Source organism: Arachis ipaensis, chromosome B10 (assembly GCF_059453495.1).
Source record: "Arachis ipaensis isolate K30076 ecotype BB chromosome B10, ASM5945349v1, whole genome shotgun sequence".
NCBI classification, from domain to species: Eukaryota; Viridiplantae; Streptophyta; class Magnoliopsida; order Fabales; family Fabaceae; genus Arachis; species Arachis ipaensis.
In genome coordinates, this window is record NC_142435.1 from 7,057,917 (window position 1) to 7,069,646 (window position 11,730).

At 29.8% G+C, this 11,730-nt stretch overlaps 1 pseudogene; it reads right to left on the reverse strand.

Annotated features, from left to right (window-relative positions):
- Window positions 1–11,218: 11,218 nt before the first annotated feature.
- On the reverse strand, window positions 11,219–11,473 carry LOC110267492 (dolichyl-diphosphooligosaccharide--protein glycosyltransferase subunit 4A pseudogene; annotated as a pseudogene).
- Window positions 11,474–11,730: the final 257 nt, after the last annotated feature.

The following is an 11,730-nucleotide window of genomic DNA, read 5'->3' on the forward strand; positions in this document are numbered from 1 at the left end:
CAATGATTTTGGATCTAAGTTATGAGAATGGAAAAATTTGGTGGTCCAATTTTGACAATAAGACAAGAGTTATTGATTTTGTTATCATTTAGCTATTTTATTATTGATTTTGTTAAAATTATTGCCTTTAATTTATGGATTACTGATGTAACTAATGAAGATGTGGCTCCTATTTTTCATGTACATGAATTAATAATGATTTAGATTGAAAAATTATAGTTGAGTTTATTGTTAAAAATGATCAATGAGCATAATTTGTTGGTAGAAGGAGAATTTGTTGCTATAAATTGAATTTGATGCTGAACATATCCCTGAGTAATTTTTTTTTCAATTTTGTTGATGTAAATCGTTAGTACACAATTACACATGAAGTAGGTTTCATGCATGAAATTTTGATTAAGTGAAGTGACTGAAAATTAATATTCTATTGCAATCCAAATTCAATACGCAAAGTTTATTTATTTAATTGACACAATCCCTAAAGTTTGTTGAACGATTTTGTATGTTCAAGTATGCCATGTTTAGTTTCTTAAGTTAAATACTGCACATATATACAAGCTAAGTTAATTTCAGTCTGTAAATTCTTTCTTTTTTAATATTGTTTGCTGCTTTGGATTGAAAAATTATAATTGAGTTTGTTGTTAAAAATGATCAATGAGAAAAATTTATTGGTAGAAATAAAATTTGTTGGCTCTCTCTGTCACTTTGTGTTGGATTGGCATCACCTGAACTTTGCCATGGGGCAAGTGCTTCATTCGTTATGCTGAATGTCAAATTAAAATCGAAGTTAATACTATTTCAGAAGTTCATATTTATGTTGACTTCCTTTCATAGCTTTATACACTGGATGGCTGGAGCTTTATACTTCAGAAAATTGTAGTGAGGTTCCATGAAGTAAAAATATAAAGATTATACTTCAGAAAATTGTTTCAAACACCCCATTCTGGATAATGTAAATAGTTGTAGAAGACTGAATTAAATCAAACTGCTAAACACTGAACTAAATTGAACGGGAGACTAGTGACAAATTTCCCATGCAAATATTATGCAACAGGTTTCTTTATATGTAGTGTAAATTGTAGAAGAGCCCTCTTTCCTCTGAGATTTCTTGTTGGCACTAATTATTACAATTCTTGTTGCAGTTGATTGACATCCTTCTTCTGCATGTTCATGATAATATTATGTTTTGCATGAATTTCAAGCAATTTCCTTTGAGCATTGAACATGTTATTTTTATATTGTGTGCAAAAGTTTTCCAGCTTCCTCACTTTTTGATGACCTGCTCTTCTTCTTCTAGGTCCATTTGCTCTACATAGTGTGCTAGCTCCAGTACTGGGCCTACCACTTAACCCAAAAGCAGCTACAGAAGCAGAGAAAATTTTGATATAGGTGAGTTAAATTAAATTAGAAAGAAATTAAATTAAATTTATAACTTAAAGCATATTGCCAGGTTGTTTTAATGATGCATGTGCTTTGAACTTTGAACTTTTAATGACTTAATGAGGACCAAGTGTGTGAATTCTTTTACTGTGATTGGCAGTAAAAGATTAGAGAGTGCATGGTTAAATTTCATTTTTGGTCTTATAAATTTCACTTTCAATGTATGCTTCATTGGGCTATGCTGTGATTGACAGTATGAAAAGGAATAGAAATATAAAATGAGTCCAAACTAAAGTTATGGCTATTACGGTTTGAATGGTTAAATTTTGTAATGGAATGGTTCATAATGAAATTGATTCATTCTATTTCATCCCACTAAAATTCTGATTCTTTTGTTCTCAGTTCGCAAATTTAGTATGAGCTTTTTATGATTCTTATGTTAGACTTAGAACGCTTTCTGCCTCCTTTTACTAAGAAACAATAAACTTCATTTTACAATTTTAATTAATCAATAATGCCACCTTAGCTTGTTAATTATATATGCTACATACTATTTAATTACCGTCACTTCTATTAGTAGTTGTATAATATTAGTTTGCATTGAGTTGAAGCTTGCCTAAAATCAAGTTCCTATGAGCATACATGATGGAAATTTGTGCAAATCAAAGTGGCCATATAGCCTTAAGTTTTGAATGAATTTTGAACGAATAAAATTAAATGTAATGATGATTAGAGAGTGCATGTTAGAGACAAGTGCCTCGTAGTTACTCATATTAATTATCCTAAGAAAACTGCCTTGCAAGCCAAGCCAAAATAAAAAATTAACATTAATCCAATCAAAGTTTAAATCCATATAAAATTATTAGCAGAAGCACTAGTTCTTATTATACTTAGTATATCCTTTTTATGTGGCTCAAAATCTTAGCAAATGCTCTTTGTTGTTTAGTGGTTGAAATTTTAATGTTCATTGACTTATTAAACTTGTGCTCCATATTTATTATTAACATGTTTATTTCTTTTGCTAGCAGGAGGACATGTGAAGAAAATATATTCTAAGCAAATATAAGATGGGATGGGTCTTATAATGATTTTTGTTACCTAAATATATTATTTTGATGTGTTCTTTACTTTTTTATTAGAGACTTTATCCAATATTACATGTAATGGATAAATTATACCCTATTTTGATTAGTGTTGTAATGGATATCTGATTTTTAATGAAACTTTTATCATTTAGATTTATTGACTTTCTTATTCTTAGATTTATTTGTATTTATCATCATTTTGGGATGTGATTATGCTTTAAAAAAAATTAAATTTCATAAAATAAAACAGGCTATGATCACAGTAAAATAAGCTATAGCCACGATGAAAACTGTGACCATAGATAAGGCTATGGTCACGGCAAAAAACCGTGACCATAGATAAGCTATGGCCACGGTGAAAAATGTGACCATAGATAAGGCTATGGTCACGGTTTTAAGGCGGGGTGACCATAGAGACTATGGTCACAGCAAAAAACCGTGACCATATATAAGGTTATGGTCACGGTTTTAAGGAGGGGTGACCATAGAGGCTATGGTCATGGCGAAAACCGTGACCATAGTTAAGGCTATGGTCACGATTTTAGGTGGGGTGACCATAGAAGCTATGGTCACGGCCAAAACCGTGACTATAGATAAGGCTATGGTCACGGTTTTAGGGAAGGGTGACCATAGAGGCTACGGTCACGGTGAAAACTGTGACCATAGATAAGGCTATGGTCACGGTTTTTACGCGTAACCATAGATTAACCTATGGTCACGGTGAAAAAACGTTGCCTAAAGTGTCAGAATTTGAAAATTGAAACCGTGACCATAGAAACCGTGACCATAGATAAAAAAACCGTGACCATAGACCTATGGCCACGAGAAAATAGGCCACGGTAAAAAACTGTGACCATAGATCTATGGTCACCTTTTTTACTAGCTATGGTCACAGTTTTTTACCGTGACCATAGGCCTTTTTTTGTAGTGGTGGATACCTTTATCTTGACTGTAGCAGTTAGTGGAACATGGAGTCATTTTTTCCTTCTTTTTTATATTGATTTATAGCTTTATTGGATCAGTAATTGAAATTGGCCAAAACTTATAATTAATGTATATTTCCATTTTTTTAATATAATCAGAATTCACTAATTTAGATTAGTGTTTAGTTCCGAGTTCAGCTGCTTCTTCAATTGCAGGTCTTCTTGCGGAAGGGAAACGGATCGGCCAAGGCGGAAGAAGAAGGGAAGGCAGTTGGAAGTTGGCTGGTGACTCTTTAAAGGTTAGTATAAATTAAAATCTCCAATACATGATTATTTTGCGCACCCTTGATTTCAAAGTCCAAAAATTTCCCACACCCAACCATTGAGGATTCTATTCTTCTCTCTTTTCTTTTTCAATCAAATTATCTATTTCATGTCTAAATCTTTGTGATTATTTTAGTGACTAAAAGAGAATCAGAAGCAAAAGAAGAAGAAATAGTCTTGCAGAAAGGAAAAATTGTTATTACACTTATTATTTAATGATATTTTTTAAGTTTGGGAGTGCCATATTTGTGATTTTCAATTCAGTTGACAAATTACATTGCATTTATTATGTCATTGTGGTTGCTCACCCTGAAACACTTATCAAGTATGTTATTTTATCCATAGACCCTTTTTTATAAAATTAATCTTCCATTTTTTTTGTGTTTTTTTAAAAGATAAGCTCATAAATGATTTTCATTAATTATTTATCTTTTGTGTCAAATAGATACATTCCAATCAAAGAGATTCCAATTTAATATGATGGTCTCAAGAGGAAAGATGACACCGTTCTCTTTTGAAGATGATGCTGTTTCAGAATCCACACTCCCTCTGCATCAACTCTAACTTTTGAGATTTTTACATTGGAGGTACCTACTACTACTATTATACTTACTAAATTGAGACATTGGGAAATTAATCTATTACATGAAATTTTTTAATTAGTTTCCAGTGGTTTTGAAGGTGTGTTTTATGCAAAAAAAATTTAAAATGACTTATAAGAACTCCTTCATTTGTTGTGCATTTATTTGACTTTTGAGTTCTTTTAATAGTCTAAGTTGTCAAAGAAAATTGTTCTATAATAACGTTTTTCTTATAGTGACCACTAATTTTATTATTGTTGTCATTTTTTTTTGTCGGATTGTTTCCTTCAAAGTCAAAGTTCCATGCCTCCTTGCATTCTTTCTTTTTTCAGGGGATGACGATAAGATTAAGCCTACATATAAAGACGTAAATGTAGTTGTTATAGAGTTTGTTTAAGGATTCGGTGGACAAATTTAAAAATATTAAAACTCAAAGCTCATTTAAAAGGGCTATTTTCTTGCTATGTTTTCGAATCAAATATATCATTGATTTTTTCTTACTATCAAATCTATTTTTTCTTTTCAGAAATTTAGTTGTACACGTATATTTTTTTAACAAATTTACGTAAATTGACTGCTACAATACAAACCACAAATCCTTCGAATACGTATGAGTTTTATAAGTGATAAGGATGATTATAATTAGAAAATATGAAAATGAAGATTACATTTAATTTTATTGTTTGAAAAATTATTGAATTATTACATGGCATTGAGAATTTTAATTTTTAATATTTCGATCTTTACTTAAATTATTAATTTCAAGTTTGAATATTTGTGGTTGTTTCAGTGACCGAAACATAATCAAACACAAAAGAGAGAAGATGGGAGAGGTGAAGGTGTTGAACAAATACTATCCACCTCTGTCGCAGCGCTTGACCTAAAGCATACACTGGGTAAGACAAAATTTTGTTTTTGCTATATGTTTTGCCTTTAGAGCCATATTTTAGTGAATAACAATGCTTATTCCGAATTGTTAAGTCATTGCTAAAGTTTTCCTTTTTCCCTTTTAGAGGGTAGCAATATATGTGTGCAACAATCTCATAACTGTATGTAATTAATTAATCTCCTTGCTCATAAAATGTTTGTGTATTTGTCTATGCGAACTTTTGGGAGAAATTAATGCCAATGTTTCATTTTGAATCATTAATTTTCTTTCTTTCTTAGATGCTGAAACAGTGGTGCATACTGCGGGTTGCCATCGCAAGAGTGTGAGGTAAAAGTGATTGCTCTTTCAGGTGTTGTTGCTTAGGAATGCAACTGCTTTGACTCTTTCATGAGAGCTAATACCCATTCTGTTGTGTTTACTACCCATTAAAAGAGAGGCTCAGCGGCGTTGGTGTTGATGCTGTAGTGTTAAGGCAACAGCTCTGTAGCAAGATGGTGACGCCAAAAAGCTAATATTAGGTAAGTACTCTCACTACATTTTTGCGGACCAAGCTTTTTTCCATGCAATTTCATATTTTTTGTTATTGTTTGCTAGCAATTTTAATTTGATTTTTAACATTTGTTGCAATTTGCTGAAGCCATTAGAAAAGATTATCTCAATGAAGATTGGTTACATTTTATTGCACTCATTCATGATACATTAACTTAGATATTCTTTTCAAATATTCTTTTTGTATAAGCTTTGCTAAAAGAGCAATTAAAAGTCTTCATCATAAACATACATATTTTTATTTCTTCTAATATGGTGAATCCCTCTTGCTTGGATATTTTGGGTTCAACTATACATGAAAACTAAGCTTCTCCTATTTACTAAGAGAAACATCTCATTTTAGATCTATAGAAATTTACAAATGATAGTTAATTTATTTCAGATCTTGAAAAGATTCTTCTCCTTCCTCAATTTGGTGAAGTTCTTCAATGGGTTGTTGTTGGTGAGCATTTCTTTTCGTAGTATTTCAAGAGATTTTGATAGTTTTTTTTGTGTTAGCAGAAATTGCTAAAATATCATAGGAGGTAGTTTTTTGTGTGTTATTTTTCAGCTGGTCTTTTCTAAGACTATTCAATTGACATTGAGAAAGTAGTAATTGAAATTGTCCATAATTAACGGTAGTTTTTTCATTATTAGAAAGTTAAACAAGCTTAGGCATTTTTGAAGAATATTATTGAATGAGGTGACTTATTTAAGGGTGAGGAAAGGAGATGGCAGAGGAAAAGGTGGTGAATAAGTACTACTAACTTGATTTGTTAAACTATATATTGGTAATATGAAATGAATTTAATTTCATTGGTATTATCTTATACTCATTGAATTTTTCAAACGATGTAAAATAAAAATAAAGTCATTGAGTTTGGGGTTTAATTTGAAGTATTTTGGTTATTAATGTATTTCCTATGAGAAGTGTGAATCAAATATGTGAATATCTTTTAGATATTTAATTTATTTTTGCCCTTAATTTTTAAATACTGAATGGTATCTAAAAACTTGATGTCTGGCACCTATATTATTTTTGTCACCACTTTTAACATTTAATATAGACCAAGAAATTGTGGGATCAAAACCGATCTTTTTGAATTGTTTTTGTATCAAAATCTAAATAAATATGATAAATTACATGAGCTATAAATGAATTTTAAGTGAACCAAAAAGTTATTTAACATTTTTTGCATTTTGATTAACTTAAATAAGCATGCTAAACCATAGAATTTGAAACTTTTTGAGTTTTATGTTTGATCTTAGCAAAGCTTAAACTCTTAAGATATTATGACTGCAGTTGCTCCACTATAATGTTGCTATTTTATTATGGTGGTTATTATTTTAACAATCTAAAAATTCTCCAATTTTCATGGGAACTAATAAAAGTGTATCTTATAATATTCTTTCTTACAAGAAATAAGACCTCTTTTTTCTCTGTTACTAATGTGAAAATTCTTATTATTTTACATGATTAACAGTTGTATTAAATAATATTTACATGATTAATTTTATTAGTAGGGTTTTGATTGAGAAGGAAATCTGCAAGCTATTTGTGGTGGTGACTGTTATGATAATTTGTTCTCAACTTTTGGTGCTAATGAGTAGCCCGTGGTTTTGGATTTAGCGATGCAATTGTAGTGGAAATAAGTCTATCACTTTTAAGTAGTAGGAGAAATGAAAAAATCATGATGTTTTGCTTTTTTGAATTACTTGCTGCCTCCGGGTTTGTCATTTTATTTTAAGTTTAGGACTAGGTGTAGCAAATCATGAGAAACTATGCAGTTTATTATCTACAATTCTTTAGAAAGCTATATCATTTGACATCATGTAATGACTTTAAAAGCTTGGACTCCAATAATATTATGTTTCTGATTCCAAATTGTTCAACTTGCAGTTAAGTGAGTTTGTAATGGAATTTTTTGGCAATTTTAGAGCAAGGAGGATTACACAAAAAAAATATAGAGCAAAGAGAATAATGTATTTAAAGAAGGTTACTCATGTACAATTTTATATCTAAATTCCATGCTTTTACAATTTTTATCGTATAAAATTTATCAGGTTCTTACTTTTCTTCTTATTTTGACTAGAAATTATATTTTTTTTTATTTTGAATGATTTTATTTTTTATTACTAACTTAGGTGATTGAATATTTACCTAATTTTCTTTTAATTAATCTAAATTATGAATAAATACTTTGTGTAAAGAGATCTCTTATTATGAATAAATTGTTTATAAGCTGGCTACAAGGGACTCTTATAATGTAGCAATGAGATTAAGTAACAATTTAGATCTTTAGAATAGTTTTACATTCAAGTGGGTTTCTATTTTCTATTATTATTTTCACTGTTTTGTACTGGACAACAATTTTCCTTCAAATACTATTTAATATACTGTTTTGGATTTATGATTCCGAATATAGTGTATTTGTTGTTTTTAAATCTATAAAGTAATAGATGGTTGAGGACAACTAGGCACTAGTATAAAGTGGTAATTTTGACTTTTTGTAACTATGATGAATGTAACCATGTATGGACAAACTAAAAGCACTAGATTCTTGTTATAAATTCATCTTCAATTAATTTCAGGTAAGCAACAAGCCATATAACTTTTGTTGAGACGCTGATAAATCATGTTAAATGTGAAGGCTATTATTTCTTTTAGTTGTGAATTTCACATATGATGATGCAAACACTACAACATTTTCAGGTTGAGGCAACATTTAAAAAGTGTTGCCTAAAGGCTGACAAAAAGTTGCTTTTAATCAATGGCAACACTTTCGGGCCTAAGGCAACGTTTTTGGTCAGCGTTGCATATGCAGCCGTTGCCTTAGATCAAGGCAACACTTTTTTGTTTCAAAAGCAACGCTTTTGAGAGCAACAATTGGTAAGTGTTGCCTTTGGTTGAAAAACAACAACACTTCAAAAGTGTGTTTGAGACAACACTTTTGCAGTGTTATCTCTTCTCTCGTATTTTGGTCACTACTAAAAAGTGTTGCCTATTTGTAATAAAGTGTAACTCTTTTACGTGTTGCTTATAAGTTAGAATTTGCAATCCTTTGAAGTGTTGCCTATTAGTTTTGAATATGCAACCCTTTAAAGTATTGCCTTTTCTTTTGGATATGCAACCTATACAAGTGTTGCCTTTTCTTTTGGATATGTAACTTAAACAAGTGTTGCTTTTTCTTTTGAATATGCAACCATATAAGTGTTGTCTAATATTCAAAATATGCAACTAATAAAAGAGTTGCCTTTTGGCAAAAATAAAAGTTACTTTTGAAATGAAAATACAAAAAAAATAAAATTTTTTGTTCATACATATATAATGATTTTAATTAATAAATAAATTTGTGCACAATAGAAAAAATTTATAAAAGAGACCAAATAACTAATAATAAAATTCTAATTAGAATTGATATTAAAAGTTCAATTAGTATTTCAAATACATATTCATCAATAATTCTCAACAAAACAATAAAATTCTTGTCTAACAATAATTGTCATAACAAAATAGTAATTAATATTTGTCAAAAAATATCAATCTACTTGCATATTTTATATCCATGCTTGACTTATCCCATATGCTAAATCTGCAAATAATACACAAAAAATAAGCATTTTCAATAGTATGCTTATAGTAAAATGAAAATCCTCTAGAAAACATTTTTCATTGGAAGTAGAAGATCAGTAAAAAAATTGGAAGTGGTTCCTTCTATTTTTTTCTCAAATAAGTTCAAACTCATTGTAACCCATATGATAGTGAGAAACAATAACTTTCACACACAATATAGAGTGGAGCACTAGGATATATCAAATAACTAGAAAATCAGTAGTTACCTGTGTCCCAAATAGTACTTCACTCTTTTGCCATCAATTGTAAAAAGCTTGATCTTGAAGTCCACATTTATCTCAGTAATTTAATAAATAAATGAGAAAAATTACAGTGCAAAATTCCTTTGTTAGTGAAGCATTCAGTATACCAAAAATTACTAAGTGAAAATCTTCAAAGCTAGTTGTATATATGCCACCAAATCCCGATAAACTACGATCACATATAAGCAACTATGAACAAATTAAAAGTAATCAACCAACATAATCTCTAATTACCATAATGATATCAGCCCAGTGAACTCAATATAAAGTTGATGAGAGTCGGCTACTAAATTTGCATACCTTGTTACTTGTTAGGCCTAATTTGCTTCAATGAAGAGTTCAACCGATGCTCAGGCCGTTCAATCTCTTTAAAATCTAAATTATCAATTCTTCCCCTAGGAGATTTCTAGATCCATGAAATTAAAATATAATTAAATAAGAACAGGCAAGGTACTTATTTAGTCCATTACAATCTTATATACAATCCAAGCAAAATTACATACTAAAAATTATATTATTATGTTAGTGACAAAATAATAATTCATGTTTGCCAAAAAAATATCTTGTATATTTCTTCTCCATGTGTTGGCTTATTCCATGTAAATTCAATAATACCTAAATCTGCAAAATAATACACAACAAATTAATTAATAATTATTTTCATCAGAAATAGAATTGATTGATAAATATTTTAATTGATGAGTTTGATAAAAAAAACTATGTAGTTGTCACATCTACCAAGATCAATAGCAGGGAGCAATAAAGTGATGGGAAAATAGTGATAGGCCATAGATGGATTCATATGACAGAATGAATATGCAAAAAATGGAAAAATAATAATAAAAGCTCTCAAACTCACATATTTGGCTGATGCGTTGAAAGCTTTTCTATAGCCTATGTCTGTATTAGTGGCCATAATTCCTTGCTAGATGAAACTACCACTTTAATTTAATTTTTCTAACTAGTATAGTTGGTGCATAAACTTTTGAAAAATAGATATCTTTATAGGTGATTACTGTTGAAATATATATGCTTCTCATAGAACTAACCTTTTTTATCCCATTTGTTGTTGTACTTTATGAAGTAAGAAAAGCTTCAAACTAAGAACTAACACTTATTTTTTCTTTGATTTGGTTGATGCATGTGATACATATAACAAACAGCGAGTTTTGGCTTCAAAATAAAAGAAAGCTGTCAATACTCAAACAACAGCAACTAATTGTTTAGTGAATTTAATCACTTGTTAAATTCAGCAGGCAAAATTTAAACTATTAGTCAAAATTCTGTTTTCATATATCAATTACACTTTATTATGCATGCATGTTTTCATATATATCAAAAAAAAATTTCATATATGCATGTTTTCATATATAATAAAGTGATTAGAATTCATAGCAATAAAAATAGAAAACAAAAACATGCTTACTGCCATGGCACATTTCTAACAAACATTCTATCTCCTTCGTTATCCTCATAAGCAAGAGTATACTCTCCACTTCCATCTAATAAACCTGTTATGACTTTTTCTTCTTGTAGCTTGTTAACTCCACCACCAGAGGAATCATTTTGAGCTAATGAAGACAAAATAATTAAAACAAGCCAGCTTTAGTTTCATTATCATAATGAGAACAAAATAAGAACCAACAATAGGCCAAGAATTCAGGTCAATTGACAATTCACACTCTTAGTTAATAACAACTCCATAGCTAATAAGCACTTTACGCTGGCAATCAAAACTTTTTGTCTCAAATACATCAGAAAATTCAAAGTATTCTAGCTAGCTTCATATTTAAGGTTGGTCACAAACAAGTGATATGCTATAACCAAAGCAAAACTGAAAATGCCAAGAAAGTTGGCAATGAATCCTAAGACTTAATCATCAGTCATCTCTAACTTCTTGAAGTAGACAAGCAACAGTAAAGGGAGATAAGCAAATCATCAAATACAGATGGTTAACACAATCTCAGATATCATTATTGAATCAAAATCCACAAACAAATTAAATACAATGCCCAGGATGCCAAGATACTAATAAACACCAAAAGTTGTAAAATTAACATAATTGAACTCTATGAAAATATGATTCAAACAACTCCATTTGACTATGATATACAAGTCATAACACTAACAAATTTTTCCCAATA